At 41.0% G+C, this 9,925-nt stretch overlaps 1 pseudogene; it reads left to right on the forward strand.

Annotated features, from left to right (window-relative positions):
• The first annotated feature begins 350 nt into the window (after nt 1-350).
• Nucleotides 351-9,615, forward strand: LOC116041432 (annotated as a pseudogene).
• Nucleotides 9,616-9,925: the final 310 nt, after the last annotated feature.

Genomic DNA, 9,925 nt, shown 5'->3' on the forward strand with positions numbered 1-9,925 from the left:
CAGTGGAGACTCACCAGGGAATGTGCAAACATCATTCCACCACCATCACAACCAGCACCATCATCCTCACGGGAGTCTTCAGAGCAGGAGGACAATCTCTGGGGACTGCTTGAGAGCCACGTTGGCACACAACGTGTTTCTAACGCAACAGCCAGTGCCATTGCAGAGGTCCAGAGGTAAATTGTTGTGATTGGTGGTTTCCCTACAGACATAAAAAAATATAATTAAATAATTGTATTTTCCTTCTGCTTATAGGTATTTGAAAGACACACATTTGCCTAGGTCAGAGCACCCACTTAAATACTGCAAAAGGCACCAACTTGTATTTCCAAATGTTTTTTGAAATAGCCATGTGCTATCTGTGCACTCGAGCATCCCCAGTGCCATGTGAGAGGGTCTTCTCCAAGGCTGGGGAAGTAGTCAGCAGCCGACGAAACCGCCTCAAACCAAGCACCGTAGAACACATTTTGTTTCTCAATGAAAATATGGAAAGAAAACCAAGTATACAATAAGCATTCCCCAAACTGTCATTCACAATCCCCGTTACTGCACAAGCACCTTCCCCAAACCTCCTTTGTACACAAGCACAACAACCTCTTGTATATTCCACATAGACCTATAGCACAAGCACTTTCCACAAACCCCTTTATATGCTTTCTGAATTGTAGCAACCCTGTCTATAGCCTATGCCTCTGCTGCAACTGCATTCTATATTAGGCTACTGCTCAAAACGTGTTGCCACGTGTTTAGGTTACTCAGCAATAATTGTTGTAAAATAACTGTTGCAATAATTATAGCAGAATAAAGTAGACAAGTGTTTGTCATACAGCTATAATAAGCATGATACACCTGCTCCACATGTAACGGTAGTGGGAATCATACCTGAGTCATCAGATTGGCAGTCCATAACGTTGCCTTTCCTCCAATGTAGGCTATGTTGCGAGACAAGATGAAATTAAAAAAGGCATGTGTAGTAGGCTAAGCATTCATAAGCTTTGCTTCATGTCGCTGCATGCTTACCAACGGCCGTTAGAATTCGCTGGAACATCACGGGTTTATGAGTGTGGCTTGTAATTTATTTGATTAGCCTATTAATGGAAATTTGCCTACTTACATACACCTGTACGTAATTCTACATAGCGGTAGAAGGTGGCATTGTTGCTGTTATGGTTTTGTATTTTGTTCTGTTTCCTGTTTTATGTTGAAGTCTCTGTTTTTCTCTTTTGTCTCGTTTTACTTCCTGCCTTGTGTTTCCCGCCTGTCTGATTGTTCTGCCCAGCCCTAATGTGTTTCACCTGTTCCTGATCCCTTGTGTCACCTGTCCCTTGTTCCCTCGTTACCCTGTGTATTTCATCTCTGTGCTTTCTTTGTCTCGTGTCAGATCATTGTCGGTGTTGGTATGTTTTGTTTCAGGTTCAGTGTCTTGTGTTCTGCCATCTTGCCTTTGTTTGGATTATTTTTTTGTTTGCCTACCTCTGGACACTTTGTTATGAGTTTTGTTCATTAAATTCCCCCAACTCTGCATTTGGGTCCTAGCCTCGCCATTATTCCTGACAGATCCTGACAGTTGCTGCAGTTTATTGAATCCATGTTTAGCTTAACATACTTACATTCAAATCGTGATCAGAGTAGTTTATAGTATTATATTATGTTATATTCAAACATTCACACATAGGCTTTATATTTTTAATTCAATCATGTCATGTCATGCCATATGCATGTGTCCATTCTGTCTCTCCTATGTTTACATTGTAAGCTTTGTTGGGCTGTGTCGAGTTCATAGCTGCTGTCATTTCTGCTGACCACCAGATGTCACTGTGTTGTCTTCGATGCTTTGACGCTTCGGATCATTTTGCGATACAATCAGGAAGAAGCTTCAGAGGCTTCACAAGGCTTCGTTCGCCCATCACTAGTTTCTATCAGTCACTTATACACAAAAACGTAGGAAAATAGGGTCCAGGTTGAAAAAAACAGTAGTTACCCATTAATTTTGCACATCTTTAAGTCTGAATATAATTTAAATGGATGAGTTATAAAGAAAAAAAAAACATGTTTATTTCTACGGTAAAGTAGGGGTCTATGGGGATTGACTCCCTTTTGAAGCTAGCCTCAGGTGGCCAACATAACTTTACAACCCCAAACCGTGCACCTCTGTTTGCCTGCCAATGATCAGGCGCACAGCCCGTTGCTCAGAACTTTTTTTTAACAAATGACAACCCAAGCAATATCTCACAGCCCAGTGTCCTGTCTCTGAGGTGTGTGGCAGTCATCAGAAGGTCCAGCACGCTACTACATATAAAGGGAGTGTAATTAGTACAACAACAATCAGCTGAGACAATTAACTCACCTGGCACTGTTCTCATGATCCATCCCCACACCTGTGTCTCTACTGCAGCTGATTGCCGACCACGCCCACCTCCACAGTGTACATGGACACAATTTTCCCATTTTTTTCATGACGCTCGGCACAAATTTGTAACCAATGTATTTCAACTGGAAGCATCTTTCGTGTCTGCACCATGTAGTTTTTCTGTCAGAAGGGACTACAGCAGAGGAGCTGTATTGCTTTGTTGTTTTTGGTATTTTTATGACCAAAACCTCTACATTAATCAACATTTATTCCCCAGATGTTATCATGGTTTTATTTCTTCTTCTATTGTTTATGTTATTATGTTGGTCTTATCAGTGAAATAAAACGTGTAGGCATATCCCAAAATGACTAAGACCTCAGTTTTACCAGTAATTTGAGCACCATGGTAACGTGCCGCTAACCAGCCGCGATTCTCAGGAAGTGCCGCAGAAACAAAGATCCTCTATACTAAAGATACATTTCAAGCAGCGCAAATGGGATGAAATGGTTCACACTTCCTGTCTCCTAAACGGAAGTTTATATTTTGTTTTTTACAACAACAGACAACGTCAAAATACACCAAATGCAAATTTGTCAAACAAGCCATTATGCTGTATTTACAACCAGTCTCACGGCAGTTTGTGAAATGGTCACGTTATTTACTCTATTGATTCGTGTTCACGGGGATGTTTTTTTCGTGGTGGCCAGCATGAAAATGTAAAGTAGTGTATTTCAATGGGAAGCATATTTCGTGATCACAGCACGAATACGGTAGGGAGTAGTATGAAAAGCCGAAAATCCGCACAGGGAGGTTGGTCGGGGTGGTGGGTGGGTCAAACAATACAGGACTTTCACCCGGGAGACAGGATCGTGTCCCGCGTGTGGCGTTTGTTTCCCTAATCACAACCGTCCCGTTATTGTCGCGCGTCCCCAGCGGCCGTCTCCCGGCATGTGAGGCGTCCTTTCCCCGTTGTGTTTTTCCTAAACCCAACCTCCGCCATCCCGTTATTGTCGCACATCCCCCCGCGTCCGTCTCCTGGCGTGTGAGGCTTCCTTTCCCTATTGTTTTTTTCCTAAATCCAACCTCTGAATAGATGGTTCCCATTTCGTGCTGGCCACCACGAAAAAAATGAGATAAACGTGTTGTTGTACACGAATCAATAGATTAAAAATAACGTGACATTACACAAACTGCCGTGAGACCGTGTTGGTATTTAACACTGTGACTGTGACACTGTGTTAGGTTTTTTTAATAGCACATTTCTGCAACAAGTCAATTTAAAGTGCTTTACATAAAACAGTCTTTATTTATAAGTATGTTTTATTATATTGTATAAATCCTCACATACGTGTGACAAATCAATATTATCTACATTATATTATTTATTTTTTTCTTTCGGATGCACTTAGCTGTAATTACTACGTCAGTTCCTAAGAATCCCGGCCTGTTGGAGACACGTTAGCATTGTGCTGATGTTACTGGAAAAACTACCACGGTTGCTGGTGACAAAATCAATAAACGTGTACATTGAAGCAATATTGGCATTACAGAGCTGCCTGCCCACTATCTGAATGCAATACTGCATTGCATTTTGGGATATGCCTAAATGCGCTCATACCCTCATAGTGTTCTGTCTTACAGCATACTGTACTATTTAACTTGTAATATCAACATAACATTAAAATAAAAAAATAAAAACAATGAGACAATATTGTGAATTAATGTTGATTTTATTGTAGCGGTTATAGTTTTCAAAAATATAAAAAAAGCAGTATAGCTTCCCTGGTGACATAATATCATTAAAATAAAGAAATAAAAACACTAACATCTAGTGAATGAATGTTGATTAAAGCAGCGGTTATAGTCCTAAAAATACCAACAACTAAAAAAGTGATACAGTTCCTCTGCTGCAGTCCAGACTGACAGAACAAAATAGGTTGTGCAGACATGATAGATGTTTCCAACTGATTTAGGCCTACATTGATTTAAAATGTGTGTCCATGTACATAAATCAATAGATTAAAATGTGTTACTATTTCACGAACGGCCGTGAGACTGGGTTGCGAGTGGGGGGGGCGGGGGGGATGTGTTTATGCTGTGAGCTGTACATTTTGTGTTTTGTTTAAAAAAATAAAAACTGTTAATCACAAACATTTTCATTTGCAAATGAATTTGTGCCAGAGCTCTACCTGGACTTCACCTTGTCCTTCAGTCACACTGATAACACTCTGTTTAAAAAAAAAAAAACATCTGCTCAAAGTTGTGAAAGGTGGAATTTCCACCTCTTTCAACAGGTTTGTTGGAATTGGATGACATTCAAAGAAAACCAGGAGTTTGTGTTTGAATTAAGGAGCCACAGGGGTGTCAGCTGAGCTGAAAGACTATTAAAGGACATTTAGCAGCAGCTGTGGAACCATTCGTTCCAGCATCAGCATCATCATGAGGTGTCTTGTGTTTCTGCTCTTCGTGGCTTTAGCCAACGCCAAGGTGTACCAGCGCTGTGAATGGGCCCGAGTGCTGAAGGATCATGGGATGGACAAATACCTCGGCATAAGCCTGGCTGACTGTGAGTATGAGCCTGTCCGTCTGCAGATACCTTGTCTGGAGCAGAAAATATTCCTCATTTACATGCATCTTTATTATTATGGTGCTAAATAACACCAGTTTTAAGGGCTAGGGCTCGAGCCCTTTCCCAATTCCCAGTTTGTGCATCCCTGATTCCGCTCCTCGATTCCTTTCCTTTCGTCGTAGTCCCGCCCCCAGGAAGTAAGTAAGTAAAGCGACGTCAATTAAATATGATGTGCAGCACAGCTGCACACAAACACACTATTATTAATGCCTGGATTGGATCTTCATCTGAATCTTCATCCACCCTCGACCCACCTGGATGAATTATTTTAGAGACCTGCATGGATACTTTGCTGCCCCTCTACAGTTCCTGTAGGCTAAGTCGCTTTTTAAATGATGTATTGTATTAATGCACGAGTGTTTTCTATAACTATTTACTTTAATGATTGGTGAGGCTGCTTTCAGTAATTGTTAACGTTTCCATGCCCACAGTAATGTCATTGCAGCTGATATCTTGCGACATTTAAGCAGCAGAACTTACTGTAGTTATAAACTTGACACAGGAAACAACTAGACCTTTAGCTTCTGAAATAATCATAAGCTGTTTTTTCTTCGGCGTCTCTCTGGGACTGACAACAGCTCTGCTTTGTACATATTTTAAAGAATGTTAATATTTTCATCGGAAATTGTGTTATTTCACCCACATGCTATTAATCAGAATGTTAATTTATATGATCACGGGGGCCGCGAATATAATCTCTCTCTCTCTCTTTCCTTTGTTTACATGCTACAGGTAAAAAGACTTCCGCAGAGGATACATTGGTGTGTCCTCAATTATAGCTCGTACGGGGAGCTTCCTCGCTCCTCAGTGTGCATCATTTTAGGAATTGGGATGTCCATCAAGATGGCGCGCTGAAAAACAATTTCCAGGTCACAAGTCGGAAGATCAAGGAGTCGAGGAGGCACAAATTTGAGAATTGGGAAAGGCCGATTGTTTGCCAATGATTTCTCGATTCGATTACATTTCCTTCACTATATCAATTAAGTTAGGGAAATTTCAGCTACAATACCAATTTTGCTTGGATATAAAAGAGATTCTCAGAGATCTTATTCTGTAAATTGTACAAGCAAGAAGCAACCCTCAAACCTCAAACCCCCCCCCCATGACATCCATCATGAAAAGGCATACATTAAAAGAATGTTTTAGCAAAGATCGATTTCAATTGGAGTTAATTAGTAAATATATTCTATATATACACTATTATACTCACTACATGTCACGTATACTTTTCGCACATACTGTATATGTATGCCATAAATTTGAAAAGCTTCCTGTTCCAACGAATGTAATGTAGATTAGAAGCAAGCCATTTGTTTCCATTCATTTTGGTACATTAAGGAAATCAATTGGCAGACTCTTGTTTAAATTGTTCAATCGACAGAGTAAATTCATTTTGTATATTTGAATTTAGAATATCCCTTGATTGCATTATGCTTTATCTCATATGTCATGTTGTGTCATGTCTTGTTTTTTGTACGGATTAAACCAACATGATACGTGTTAAAGCTTGTGCTAAGCTAAATTAACCAGATGCTGCTAGAGCTTCATATTTAACTCCAACTCTCACTCATTACTATGCAAAAATAACGTGAAGAAAAATTTAGTTGATGTCATGTACCAGCTCAAATTCACAACAAAAGAAGGGAGCCCACACATAGTTAAGGATTAAATTAAAACCAATTTAAATATGTATTTCAGTTGTGTAGTGAGCACATGCGGAAAGTTGAGGGTGTGGAAAACAGAACAGAAGCCAAAAGCCAAACCAACCAAAAACAAACGCTGCTGGCTGCGTGGACACACAGATCTGAACTGCTCACACAAACCAACCAGCCAACAGTTTGCAGGGCTGCAGACCTGATAAGAAGGAGAAACACAGCTACTTTTAAACATTATCAAAGACTTGGATATCAACAGGTTTTTGGATCATCGCTAAGCCGACCTTTTGAAGAAGCTGGTTGAAGGAATGAAAGAGGGACGCTCGAATTTTGCACCGCTACGTGTAAACGAGAACATTCACTTCCATTAGCCATGTAAACAGCTTAGTCGGAATATCGTCTTTTTCCGAATAAGGGCAAAAAACTGAATATTATGTGCATGTGAACGTAGTCATTGACCTTCAGACAGGGGACGTCCAGTGTTGATCTTTTAAGGGGTCTTTGTGTGGGTCTGTTCTGTTACCTCTGCAGGGGTTTGTCTGAGCCAGTGGGAGTCGAGTTACAACACTTCAGCCACCCACCACAACACAGACGGATCCACTGACTATGGCATCTTCCAGATCAACAGCCGCTGGTGGTGTACTGACGGCCTCACGCCCACGCAGAACGCATGCAACATTAATTGCAGCGGTCAGTGATGAACCACCAAAACCTCAACTACCCTATTTTGCCATGTTTATAACACTAGTCCTGTTGTTTCCTGATCAAGCAGCAACTGTCATGCCTGAAAAGTGAAGCCAATGCGGATGTGGCTTTAACCTGCATTCTATCTAATTTATAATTTTATAATAATAGAAGTCTATGGGGAAATGAGCCTACTTCTCACTTGGATCTGTTACCTTAGTAAACATTTTCCCAACGAGTGTATGGCCTCAAATGCTAGTTTCAAGTCTTCCTTAAAACAGCATGATGTTATAGTGCCATTAGTCTTGCTTTGCCAGACCTTCTGTCTGGCTAGTCCATGTAGCATTTCAGAATGGGAGAAAAACGTTCTGTTTTTTTGGCATTTCTTTAAACCAATCACAATCGTCTTGGGCGGCGCTAAGCGCCCGACAGAGCCACGATGCTGCTGCAAAATAGCCTCGGGAAGGACCTTGTTGTTGTGTGTGTTCAATAGTTGTTTTACCGTTATTTTTCACAACACGTGTCCGCGCTGCGTTCTGGAGGTGCCACGGACCCCGCGAGCAATTGCGGCCATTCAAGTCAATGCTTGATATTGCACCAGCCGCGCCACAGCGCCTCTCAGAAGGATGCGTGAAGCGGCTCTCCGCTCCGCTAAAGATACGCGCCAGGTCTATTTTCACATGAGCCGCGGGCCATCCGGACAGCCAGGAGGGAAGTGAAACAGCGAGAGCATCCAGTCAGTTTACCAAAACACTCCCCCAGTATCATATACGTCTCCTCTACAACACCACAGATGAAGACAGATTCATCTTGGAGGTGGGAAAACATAATACGACATCACAGATCCTTTTTATCAGGACAACGCCAGAAAAGAAGAGGCATTGAGTTTAATTACAGGAGGGCTTGGAGTGGAAGGTAGATACTACTTTAATAAACAAGTGATTGTTCTGTAAAGTACTTGTAGAGACAATAAAAATCTGCGAGTCGGGCAGCAGGACGCTCCGCTTCTGAGACGCTCCTAGTGTGGTCGGGACAAAACGGGAACGCAGCCGAAACGGAAAAGTGGAAAATGCCTGTTAGTCGTGCAAAACTCAGATTGGACAGATCAGTCTAGCTAACTGTCTGGATTTACCCTGCAGAGATCTGAGGAGCAGTTAACCATAGTCCTCATAAATCCACCAGAGTTTAAAATTCCAACACAAAGAAAGCGCTAGTTAACGGACATCTGGGCGAAAAGAGCGCGATTCAGCGGAATTTCCGGCAACACCGGAGCAATCCCAGAAGTGGAACGTCGTGGATAAAGACTATAGTCCCATTGACGATAAAGCAGGGGATGCTTTAGGAGCGTTGACTACACACTGACCTGTCAATTATGATAGCGGCTTAGCAAAAGAGGACTTGTGTGGACAGGTGAATGAGAGGCTTTTGAGAAAAGCACTATATAATTGCAGTCCATTTTCTAAGTGAAGCTAATATTACTGAACTTTTGAGAGACCTGATCATTCACTCATTCTGAAGCACATACTGTACTGTCATATTAATGTCCACTTTTAAAATGACTGTTCATATCCATATTGTATTTTAATTTTTCACAGAGCTTCTGACCGACAATGTCCAAGTAGCGATCGATTGTGCCAAGCTCATCATTATGGATTCCGGCATCAGCGCCTGGTAAGATCTGATGATGATGTGACTGTTATGTGTTCGCAAACCTGTGGAGAGATGGGTGATGTCCCTCTGTCTGGTTTCAGGGTGGCCTGGCGTGATCACTGCAAGGGCCATGACCTGAGCCCCTATTTGGCAGGATGTGGTCTCTAGAACAGGTGGAACCAGGACACTGTCATCGGCATAATACAATTCTACAATCTTTAGCTGCAGTGGATTGAATCGTTTGATCTGCCAGGAGTAAAACACAGTTAGTGAAGCTATAGGCAATTCTTATTAAACCAGGCAATTCAATTCTTTCCTTTCACTGTATTTAGTTTATAGGATCAAATCAGTGAAGAGAAATGTGGTGATTTCAGCCTGTATCTGTTGTCTGTTGCTCATTTTAAAACCAAATTAAAATGTTGATTTCCACTAATGACAGTTGTTAAATGAAAATTAATCTTAAAACAATCGAGAGGTACTTAAGGTTATTTCTTATTCTGCCATCTTTGAAACAAAGTTTTAAACTGATCTGCTGCTTTTAAACAGATGTGCATGAAGCAGTTAAATAGAAGACAAACTCAAATAGTGGGCCTCATGCAGAAAACATTTGTACAAACAGATTTATTTTAAGTGGCATGAATGACATATTTAAAAGAACGTCACACATTCACAAATTTTCTCTTAGGTACAAATGACTAAATTCTTGATTGGATCAGTCCTGTCATACCAGTCTTGTACAACAATGCTAACTTTGCATTAAAAGTGTCATATTTACTGAATGACATTTAATGACAACAGTCATGAACATTCAAAAAGACTCAATGTTCATGAAATGTTCAGGAAAAACGAACTTCAGGTTAGAGCAAAAACAAAACACTGGCAAAACAGGCTCAAGATGCTGGATTCATGACACAATCATGACATTTCGCTCAGTTTTTAAAGCATCAAATACATTA

This window comes from Sander lucioperca, chromosome 14, assembly GCF_008315115.2.
Source record: "Sander lucioperca isolate FBNREF2018 chromosome 14, SLUC_FBN_1.2, whole genome shotgun sequence".
NCBI classification, from domain to species: Eukaryota; Metazoa; Chordata; class Actinopteri; order Perciformes; family Percidae; genus Sander; species Sander lucioperca.